General features: G+C 40.8%; 1 protein-coding gene and 1 pseudogene across 2 annotated transcripts in view; one reads left to right on the top strand and one right to left on the bottom strand.

Annotated features, from left to right (window-relative positions):
• The window catches only part of ntrk3b (neurotrophic tyrosine kinase, receptor, type 3b), a 147,257-nt gene that overhangs the window by 88,234 nt on the left and 46,791 nt on the right, over positions 1-12,232 (bottom strand). The window lies entirely within an intron of this gene.
• On the top strand, positions 5,025-5,143 carry LOC133498704 (5S ribosomal RNA; annotated as a pseudogene).

Below are 12,232 nucleotides of genomic sequence, written 5' to 3'. Positions count from 1 at the left end.
TCCCCTTTTCCTTCAGATGCAACATTTTTTTTTAAATGTGCATTTTCCAGAGTGTATTTAAACATCTGACTTCAACTGTATGAACATTATGGGCATATCCAACCAAAACACCGCTTAGGAAGAAGACGGGCTCTGTGTCCCAGAGATGAACGTGTTTTGGTCCGAAAGGTGCGAATCAACCCCAGAATAAAAGCTAAAGACCTAGTGAAGACGTTGGAATAAGATACTAAGAAAGTGTCATTATCCGCATTGAAACAAGTCCTGCACTGAAAGACCACTCACTGAGAGTGAAGCCATTACTCCTATAGACACATTAAAAAAAAGACAAATTACAAATTAAAAAAAAGACACCAAGACAAAGATCTTAATTTCTGGAGATATGTCTTGTTGTCTGATGAATATACAGTGAAGCTGTTTGGCAATAATGACCAACGTTACATCTGGGGAAAAAGCGGGAAACCAGTAGACCTGCGAACACCATACGACCTGTGAAGCACGGAGGTAGCAGCATCATGTTGTGTTTTTATTTTGCTGCAGCAGGAACTGGAATTTTTCATAAAATTGATGGCATCATGAAGACAGAACTTTCCAAGGAGATATTAAGGCCACGTCTCAAGACATCGGCCAGGAAGCTAAAACGTGGGTGCAAATGGGTCTTCCAAATGGACAATGATCTAAGCATACTGCCAAAATTGTTAAAAAGTGGCTTGAGGATAACAAAATTGATGTCTTGGTCAGACTCTTCTTGATGTGAATCCCATCAAATATTTGTGGGCAGATCTGAAAAGGCGTGTGTAAGCAAGGCAACTGACAAACCTGACTCAGTTACACCAGTTCAATAAGGAGGAATGGACCAGGATAACAATTACAAGCGTGTGGAAGGTTACCCAAAACGTTTGACCCAAGTCATGTAATTCAAAGAAAATGGTACTCGATACCAAAGAAATATATGTAAACGTCTGACCTTGAAGAAAAAAAAACAGGATTCTCTCTCTTTCTCACTGGCACTTAACAAAATTAAATAATTTTGGAGATCCTCACTGACCTGAAACAGGAGAGGTTTCATCTGATTTGGCGTGAAACAGTGAGAGAAAAAAATGGAATGTGTTTTTCCCCAATGTTTGTAAATGTCTGGCTCAGACTATAACTGTCAACACCACAAAATAAAAGATGGAATTCTCAACTTTTGTCTTTAGTATACAACAAAAACAAAAGGAATTGACCATGCTGTTTCAATACATTTGGAGGGGGGTGTATACTGAGGCACAGGCAGATGCACCTGATTTTCAAAATAAGAAGTTTCATCCAGTCTACAATGATCAATAAAAAGTGTCTATTTTCTGTCTATATTCTCCAGCATGCTATCCAAATGTCTCAGTAGTTGGTGGCCACTGCAATAAGAGACGTTATCGGCCCAACCTTTTCATCTGTCTTGGACACTCCGGCCCCTCATCAAAGGCCACGCCTGTTTGTCCTGCAAATGTCAACATTCCTCCCACCAAAAGACAAAAGCCCTAGTTAAAAAAGATGGCGGTGGCTGCGGTGTCTTATCTGACAATTTATTCACCAGCTCTTTCAAGAGCGCCCACAATGCATTTTGTCCTACTGGAATATGCAAAAGATAAACAGTCATCTCCACTGAGCATTAATCATTGATTAAAACATGTTTTGCTTCTTCTTGTTTTGCTTTTTTTTTTTCCACAGCGTAGAGGAAATTGGATTGTGCCCCGTGGCACAGGCGGCAGGATCAGATTGTGGGGCTACGCTACCTAGCTGGCGTCACTGCCGTTCTTATCTTGGCTACAAAACAGGTCCAAAAACATAGCTTACGGTGGATTTGGGGCCATCTAAAAAAAAAAAAAAAAATATATATATATATATATATATATATATATATATATATATATATATATAAAGCTTTAGTGTTAACTGGATGCATATAAACTTTGACAACTGCCTTTTTCGCACATACACTCGGGGGGGAGTGTATGTGCGAACCAACTCTCCTGTCACACACACAGTTCCCCACTCGGTCATTCACGAATATATACACACAAGCAAAAAGTGGGACATACACAGACACTCGCTGGTAAACACGCATGCGTGCTCAGATTCACACAAACTCCCACATATATACTAGGGGTTGAACAAACTTTAATTTTGACTTTGATGAATTCATGACATTATTGATACTTGTATAAATATTATTTCTGTTGTCAAATTGCTGTCTGGTGCATCGTGGCCAGGTAACTTTTACCTTCCTCTGCTCCTCTCAAGAAGAGCTCAATGACTCTCCCCAGCTGCTCTGGCCTGACCCCCAGAAATGCTCAACCAAACACATTCAAACGCATGCTCATCCAGCCATAGTCAGATGCATTCTGGGGCTTGCAGACAGTTGAAACTTTCAAATCTCTAACACTGACATGTAACAAAACGACAGACAGCCCAGGGTCTCGACTTGCTGCAGTAGTATGATTTTTTTTTTTTTGGGTGCGGCGGTGGAACACAGGAGAAGGGAATGCTTTGCATTGCAATAATGTATATTTTATGACAATGGACACACAAAATTTACGCAGAACAGCAAGCACATAATGTACATGTACAACAATACAGCAAGCAGCAAATGCGAGGGTTTAGCGAGTTATTCCTCCAGAATTAGCGGGTAGCTATTGAAATTTGCCCTGCATAGAGCTTGCAGTCTTGTAATATTTGTGGGTTTATGTGTGTATTTTACAAGTGACTGTCTACCAGTGTGCCATTTTTGTAAAGTATTAACAAGAAATTGAGAAAATGCTGCAGGGACCCTTTTCCCTCCTTACCTTCTGCTTTCGAGGCATCCATGTTGTTAATGGAAACAGTAAAACAACATGTGGTAACCATCATTCTGGAGTTGGATTTTTGACGTGGTGGAACCCCAAAATACAAGAAGTCATCCAAGGTAAGAGATAAGCGAAGAAGAAGTGCGACACGGAGAGGACTGAGGAGATGCGACGTAGGGCCAAGGTAGAGGTGTCGAAGGCTAAATAAGAGGCATATGACAACATGTACTCCAGGTTGGATACGGAAGAAGGAGAAAAGGAGCTCTACAGGTTGGCCAGACAGATGGACAGAGCTGGGAAGGATGTGCAGCAAATAAAGGTGATTAAGGATAGCGATGGAAATATGTTGACTGGTGCCAGTAGCGTGCTAAGTAGATGCAAAGAGTACTTTGAGAAATTAATGAATGAAGAGAATGGGAGAGAAGGTAACGTAGAAGAGGCAAGAATGAATGGCCGGGAAGTTGCTTTGATTAGTCAGGGAGAAGTTAGAAGGGCACTGAACAGAATGAGAATTGGAAAGACAGTTGGTCCCTATGACATACAAATGGAGGTATGGAAGCAATTTGGTGAGATGGCTGTGGAGTTTTTGACCAACTTATTCAATAGAATACTAGCGGGAGAGAAGTTGCCAGAAGAATGGAGGAGAAGTGTGCTAGTCCCCATTTTTAAGAACAAAGGCGATGTTCAGAACTGTGGAAACCACTTTGAATAAAGATGATGAGCCACACAATCAAGTTATGGGAAAGAGTAGTGGAGGCAAGACTCATGACAGAAGTCAGTATCTGCAAGCAACAGCATGGTTTCATGCCTAGAAAGAGTACCACAGATGCACTATTTGCCTTGAGGATGCTCGTAGAAAAGTACAGAGAATGCCTACGACAGAGTATCAAGACAGGAACTGTGCTACTGCATGCGCAAGTCTGGTGTGGCGGATAAATATGTTAGAACAGTACAGGACATGTATGAGGGCAGCAGAACAGCGGTGAGATGTGCCGTTGGTGTGTCAGAAGAATTTAAGGTGGAGGTGGGACAGCATCAGGATTCCGCGCTGAGCCCCTTCCTGTTTGCGGTAGTAATGGATAAGCTGACAGACGAGGTTAGACTGGATTCCCCTTGAACCATGATGTTCGAAGATGATATTGTGATTTGCAGTGAAAGCAGGAAACAGGCATAGGAACAGTTAGAAAGATGGAGGTACGTGTTGGAAAGGAGAGGAATGAAGATTAGCCGTAGTAAAACAGAATATATGTGCGTGAGCCAGAGGGGCCAAGGAGGAAGAGTGACGCTCCCGGGAGAAGAGAGAGCAAAGGTGGACGACTTCAAATACTTGGGGTCAACAATACAGAGCAAAGGAGAGTGTGGTAAGGCAGTGAAGAAACGGGTCCAAGCGGGGTGGAACAGTTGGCGGAAGGTGTATGCTGTTCAGAAACTCACACATATTCTCTCATGCGCTGAAAGTCATAATTCCTGTCTCTCTCTCTCTCTCTCTCACACACATATATACACACACACACACACACTCACACACACAGAGAAAGAAGTTCTCTCACATGAGCTAGAAAGTGTCCATTGCCGTGAAGACGCTTGAAGCAATTCCCCTCCTGGAGGTGATTAAATCAAGTGTGCCTACCCCTCTAACCCACCATACAAAGATAGTTGATGTATACATATGTAACGCTTGACAGTGAGCTATGCACCGGTGTGCATCGTGCATGTGATACGATGTCACTTTACATCAACAAGCCAATGTAGCCTATTAGTTACGCTGATGCGACCCATCACTAGTGCGTTAGCAGGTTGCCATGGAGACCAAATAAGCCACTTCACTGCGCTGATTACGTTTAGCCTCTATTTTCCAAGCCAAATAATGTTTTTTTTTTCTTAAAAGGCAAAGAAAAACTCTCGTGGGAACGTGAGTTGTTTTGTTTTTGTTATTAATGCACCGCTGGCTAACAGTTCTTTTTTTTAATGGCTGATAAGAGCGGACTTGTGCCGTTAACAGACAAAATCGTAGCGATTAATGTTAAGTGAGTCCTTTAAGATGGGTTAACAGAAGACAATTGCAAGTAAAGATTAATACTTGATTTAGTAAAACATTTCTTTTTTTGGGATGGATATTTAAATTTAATGACATTACAGACCTCCAGTTTTTTTTTTTTTTTAATTGTACTATACTCATTTAGAATGAGTGTCTTGAGACACCATGGCTACATCCATGCTACCCTGAGAACGCCCGATCTCGTCAGATCTCGGAAGCTAAGCGGGTTTGGCCCTGGTTAGTACTTGGATGGGAGACCACCTGGGAATGCCAGGCACTGTAAGCTTCTCTCCCCAGCTAGATGCAGAGGGGTTGCGTCAGGAAGGGCATCCGTCGTAAAACTGTGCCAAACAAATATGCGTTCATATAAGATGACACGCTCTGGCGACCCCTAACTGGACAAGCTGAAAGGAAAAGAAGAGGAAGAAGTCTTGAGACATCATGCCCAAAAACACAAAGCATGTCAACTAATGTACTTCGGTTTGAAGTGGACATTTCAGGGTAATTGTGGCAAGGGGAAAACATGTGCTTGATTGCTCCACAAAAAGTCTCAAGAAGCCATGCCTGGAAAAAACAGAGGACATCTGTAATTGTGATTTGAAGCCCCCCCAAAATTAACTCTAGTCCATATTCTTGAAATGTCCAGAAAATCTATCCCACAAAGCCAGGTTCACTTTGGAGCATAACATTTGGAAGCTATATTTACGCAAAGAGGCCACAACAGCTGGCTGGGTCGCTGGTTTTATTCTACAAAAGCAATGAATCTGTCTAAACTATCATCCTCATCGCTGTTTCTTAAAATTTTGCCGGCAAGTGACTAAGACACAACACCCTGACAGCATCTGCTCCTGTATAATCATCGCCACTTGCCGTCAGGTGGTGGCTGCTTCTTGCCGCTGCACCTCTCAAAGCACATTTGAACCCCAGGCTCACAAACACCTACACACACACGCACACACACACACAGACTCATTATCAAGTGTCACAGAGACTGAAAGGATAAAAAATGCGGTGACCCACGAGACTGTGACCTGTAAAATTGACATAATCTGCCGCCTTTGAGGAGCCAGTAATGACCTCTCCTCGCCGTGTGGCACATGCTCCGTCTTCATTTCACACCCTCTTAGAGCAGCACAGATGGCCTTGGCATTTCACTAACAGCCTCCCAAGTCTATCGCCAGCCACCAGTTTGCTCCTCTGCCCCGCAAATGATTGGGAAATGCGTGAAGAGATTGCACAAAAGGAGTCATTCCAACGTGCAACTCGGTGCATTTGTCTATGAGTCGAGGGGGTGAGTGGGGCAGTGACCCACCCGAGCCAGAACGTCCGAATTCATGAACGACTTGGATTATTTATTTATTTTTGGGGGGGCAGGCAATATAATGTATTTATTTCAATTACTTGCAGAAAACAAAGCAGAAAAATGTTTCCGTTTTTGATGGTAAGTCATTTTAATTAAGTATTAAACGGTTTATTTTGGACACTAGGCATCTCGTTTGATGAGCATCCCCAATCTGTGACCCACATAAATGAGCAGGGGCACATGAAGTATCGTGTCAGTGATAATGTAGTGGTAGATTTGCCAGACTTTGCTGCAACTGTGTGTGTGTTCAGTTAGTGACAGTTTGGATGTGAGTGTGAATGGTGCCCTGTGACTGACTGGTGACCAGACAGGCTGGGAAAAAGCTCCAGGGTGAATCCCACGTCACACAACAGGCCAGGCCCCGCCTTTAAAGTCACACATGTTAAAATTACAGACATAAAAGTGCAGTACATAAAAATGGTGACCCCAAGTGGACAAAAATAATAACTGCATCTCACATGCATGTCTCGTATTGGTATTATGCATGATTCTTTAAAATAATAAAATAAAATGGATATATGGTTGCGACTTTAGATATTTTTGTCTTTTCTGGAGGGCGGGGGCGGGTTCTAGAATGCATCCCCTGCGATAAACAAGGGACAATTGTATGGATCGATCTGCCCACCACTAGATGGCACTCAGTAAAGATCTCGGCATCTTGTCAAAGGCTGCTGATCGTTGTGCTCATTTAGGTGTGACCCACCACACTGGCAACGGCCTGATGATGATTACTCGTTGACAATCTCAAGGGCGGTGAGACACACACACAAAGCAAAGAGATCACTTTATACAAAATCATCTGAAACAACAACCAGGCTAAAAATAGACAACACATCATTAAGTGGCACTTGACATATTCCTTCAATGTCACCTGCCAGAAAGATCAGAGATTGGCTTGGAATAGCACACGCACTCACACAAACACATACGCACACAAAAGTGCTGCACAACAAAGGTTTGTGTGATGTAATAAGTATGCAACTACTGTATAAGGGGCTGTCAGGGAGATAATTTAAGTTCACCTCTTATGACACTCAACTCAAAACTCTGGGGCCATGTTCACCTTTTTGTGAACAAGTGCATGAGAAAATAGTCAAAGAGTTTAAGGACAATGTTCCTCAACATACAATTGCAAGGAATTTAGGGATTTTATCATTTACGGTCCATGTTATCATCAAATGGTTCAGAGAATCTGGAGAAATCACTGCATGCTAGAGACAAGGCCGAAAACCAACATTGAATGCCCGTGACCTTTGATCCCACAGGCAGCACTGCACCAAAAACTGACATCGATGTGTACAGGATATAACCACATGGGGTCAGGAACACGTCAGAAAACCAATGCCAATAAACACAGTTTGGCACTACATCCGTAAGTGCATCTTAAAACTTTAATTGCAAGTTGCAAAGCAAAAGCCATTCATCAAAAACACGCTCCTGGCTTCTCTGGGGCCGGGGTCATCAAAGATGGACTGGTGCAAATTTGAAAAATGTTATGTGGTCCGACGAGTCTACATTTCAAACTTTTTTTGGAAATCGTAGCAGTCATCCTCCAGGCCAAAGAAGAACCATCCAGACTGTTATGAACGAAAGTTCAAAAGCGAGCATCTCTGATGGTATGGGGCTGTGTTAGTGCCAATGGAATAGGTAAATTACACATCTGTGATGGCACCATTAATAGTGAAAGGTACATGCAGGTTTAGGAAGAACATATGCTGCCATCCAAGCAACAACATTTTCATGGACACCCCTGGTTATTTCAGCAAATAGTAAAAAGGTGTGGACACTAGATTGGCCTGCCTGCAGTCCATACCTGTCTTCTATTGAAAATGTGTAGTGCATTATGAAGGATAAACTATGACAACGCCGACGCCGGACTGTTGAACAGCTGAAGCTGTACATCAAGCAAGAAAGGGAAAGAATTCCTCCTACAAAGCTTCAATAATCAGTGTCGTCAGTTCCTAGACGTTTATTGAATGTTGCTAAAAGAAAAGTTCATGGAACACATTGGTAATCATGACCCTGTCATAGCTGGAAGAAGAATGCTATTGATTATGACTGACAGCATTCCTCTAAACAGTCTTCTTCAAGTGTTTTAGAGAGTATGCATATTTGTTTGAGGAGAACCTTTATGATACAAAAAAACAATATCAGATACTTAATGAGTCATCTTTAAATTTTCACGGATTTTATGTCGATGTTAGGGCAAGACCCTATTGATTTTGGAGAATGGCAGCCATGTACAGAACGTTTAGACTGTCTATTTCTTTGTTCAAGCTGGACTCTATTGATTTTGGAGGGGAAAAAAATCACTTATGCAGACTGTTTTCTTGGGGTTTTGAGGGATTATACGTTTTTGTTAGCGTGAGATCATCTTGCTATTCAAACAGCCGTTTAACCGATCTTTAAGTTTTCAAAGATAATGTGCTTGTCACTACAAGACTGTATTGATTTTGAAAGAAATATCAGACATATCCCAATCTTTTTTAGGGATTAGATTTTGGGGCAGGACCCCATTGATTTGAAATGACATCAGCCTTGTAAACAATCTTCTCCATTTTTCAGGGATTTGTATGTCTTTCGGGGCAAGACCCTATTGATTTTGAGCCAGCTATGATGACATCGGTAGATGTGGTCAAAAGTCACGTCATTTCATGCGTCTGGCTACAACTCCAGCACTCACAATGCCCAAATGATTATGCTAAAAATGACTAATGACCAGATAAAAAAATAAATTACCCCTATAGACAAGAGTTTTGTGACTTTGTTGGCTTGATTGCCTGATTCTCCTGTGAAAATCTTTTGTTTTTTTCAAGATCATGTAACAGGCATTAGAGTTTTTGAAGTGGAGTAGTGAAATTGTGACCCCATGATTGTGATTGATAGACACGGCCGGCTGTGAGAGATAAAATATAAGTTCATACTGCCACTTCATAGTATATATCATGAGCTTGTGCACACTGGCTATGCAGTGTCTCCAGTCATTTCTTTCATTTGGCAGGTAGAGGGAATCCACCGAACAGTGACGAGTTATAAAAATTAGCTTTTTTTTTTTTTATTTCATAAATTTTGTCTCCGCATCTGCCACTGACGTCACATCATGACGTGGGTGGTGGCCTATCCATTTTGGCGATGAAAATTCAAGTTGCAATTGAAGTGCAATTAGTTACCTGTACTTACCAAATGTTCCAGACTAGATTGATATTATTGGAAATAACTTTATTTCATTTTCATTAGCCTAAACCACAAAAAGTAATTCAACGCTTACAAACTAACGAACTAACAAAAAAAACAAAAAAAAAAAAAACAAAGGTTGCTGATGTAGCCCTGGTCAAATAAAAGCTTACTCCTTCTAACTTCTCTAGCAAGGAATTCAATGAGGATTTATTTTGCGCTAAGTAAAAAAAAAAAGAAAAAAAAAAAGACAATTTTAAGTCGCTTGATATCTTGGTGGCTCGTCGTACGGGAAAGATGTGCATCTGCCTGAAGCAAGTTCAGCGTAAGCAAGCAGGCTGATAACGTGATAATGATGATGGTGAAGATAGGTGACAATGCCCCATGACTTCCCAGGCAGAGATAATAATGGTAGCAAAGAGTGATAATAAAAAAGTGAAAGTGATTTCGTCTGGCTTTCCGAATACCAGCCTTATAAGACAATGTGCATTTTTCATTGACGGTATTACTGTAAATTTAGAGCTTTTATCATTCCTTATTCAATTTGTGGAGACACAGACAGACAGACAGACAGACAGACAGACAGACAGACAGACAGACAGACAGACAGACAGACAGATAGATAGATAGATAGATAGATAGATAGATAGATAGATAGATAGATAGATAGATAGATAGAGATAGATAGATAGATAGATAGATAGATAGATATAGATAGATAGATAGATAGATAGATAGATAGATAGATAGATAGATAGATAGATGACAGTGAGCAGCATTATCCTCATAAGGACCAAATGTTTGTTAAAGTACTTGTCTTCAACTACAAGATACAGGTGTACCTAATGTTTTGCCTGTTGACATGGAGGTATTATTACAAAACAAATGTATACATATTAAATGGCCTGACTCCAGTTTGGATGCTCCACTTGGCCTGGGTGACGTTGTGCTCATTAACAGAATTCACTCATCGATGGCAATGCGACTCCAGCACTTCCGGCGTTGATTTTTGCGTTTTAATGATGGAACAAGAGAATCATTTTAAAATAAAACGGGTAGGGGCGAGGTTTTTGAAACCACCTTCCAACCACTTTCAATTTACTGTGAATTTTGCAGCCAACAACTCATGTTGCATAAGAAGTAAATGTGGAGCGCCTCATGTTCACTCCCACACCCTACGCTTTCATTCTGACACACGGATACACACATGCACACACGCACACAGAAAAAATCCCAGCCTTTGCTCTCCAGTGAATGCCTGCTCAATAAATTGGCATGTATAAATAGATTCATATCCAGTCATATATATTTATACACACGGCCGAATAGTTTAGTTTGAACAGCATGCTCCAGTGCTGCCCATCTATCTCGTATTCCCCTCGGCCCATGTTACCATCAAGCTCGCCTCACTTTTAATCGAGACCACCAACCCACTCCCCAGACAATCCTTCAAGTTCTTCATGTATAACCTGTGTCTTATACAAAGAACATGACTCGATTTTTGATAATGACGAGGGTCATTTTTTTGCAGTTACTTGTATGCTGGTATGCCCCCCCACCACAAAAAAAAAAAAAAAATCTGGGTTTACTTGATCTATCGTTATGGTAGGTTTCACATTGGGTACAGTCAGAGAAGAATAAATATTTTCTTTTTAGAAAATACCACCATTAACACCTGATGATTAGTTGTACAAATGTTAGTTTTTGCTTTGGCAGACACTCCATCAAACTCAAAGCCTATTTCATAACACATCACTCCTTTCAGTCATCTGGATGAAAAAAATAACAAAATTTTACTTTAAGTATCTCTGTTAATATTTTATACAATACAACCTCGGTTCTTGATCACAATCCGTTCCAGAAGGTTGTTCGAGAAGTGATTTGTTCGAAAAGCACATCAATATTTTCCATTACAATTAATGGAAAAAGAAATGATACGTTCCAAGCCTAAAAAATTAGGCTTTTAAAGCATTATTTTTAGCGTTTCCTGAATAATAAACTGCATAGTACAAATACATGTATTGTTTAAATACTTTATATAATCAAATAATTTAAGAAATATATGATTTTTTTTCTAAGCTGGGAGTGCATTGGCATGTCTATAGTGACTCAGCCCCCAGCCTTGTCAACATTTTTTTTTTCCACAGAAGTGAAGAATAACTTTAAACAAGCAATAATGAGGAGGGGGGAGCAAAAAAACATTTTTTTACAAAAAGTAACATACAAAAACATTAACTCGTAACTCGAGTTAAAATCTTTGAAACATTCCCCAGCTAACTATTGTTGGTTTATGAAAATTAAAATCAACTTTTCAACTTCCTCCAAGATCTCTGCCCCCTGCTTGCTCAACACGGTTGCTCCTTTAGCAACATCACTTACTTTAAGGGCGTCCTTGTGTTTCAGAATAGTGCTTATCGTCAATTTCGCCATACCATACTCCTTCAATAGCTCAGAAACGCGTACACCAGATTCGTATCTGGCTATCAATTCTTTCTTAAAGTAGTTTAACGCACAACTTTCCTTTTTTCAGCACCAGCAGCCTTAATGTTTCCACTGGCCTTCTTTGGAGCCATGACTGGGGGTTAATAGTCCTCAGTAGGAAGAAAAAACAGTCACTACTGCGACGTGTCTGTGTACAGAGGCTGCGTTATAGCGAATAACAAAGCGAGTCGTGGGTCAGCTGGTCGGGCTGCGCGCGTTATGTTATTTTTGGGACTTTTGAGTCCTGTATTTTCATTCAAACACAGAAGCAAAAAAATATTGAAATTTTCATTCGAAAACCAATTTGTTAGAGAACGGGGACGTTCGAGAACCGAGTATTTACTGTATATTTAGGCA

This window comes from Syngnathoides biaculeatus, chromosome 3, assembly GCF_019802595.1.
Source record: "Syngnathoides biaculeatus isolate LvHL_M chromosome 3, ASM1980259v1, whole genome shotgun sequence".
Taxonomy (NCBI): domain Eukaryota; kingdom Metazoa; phylum Chordata; class Actinopteri; order Syngnathiformes; family Syngnathidae; genus Syngnathoides; species Syngnathoides biaculeatus.
Note: the sequence above shows the minus strand (reverse complement) of the source record. Positions and strands in the feature narration are given on the sequence as shown.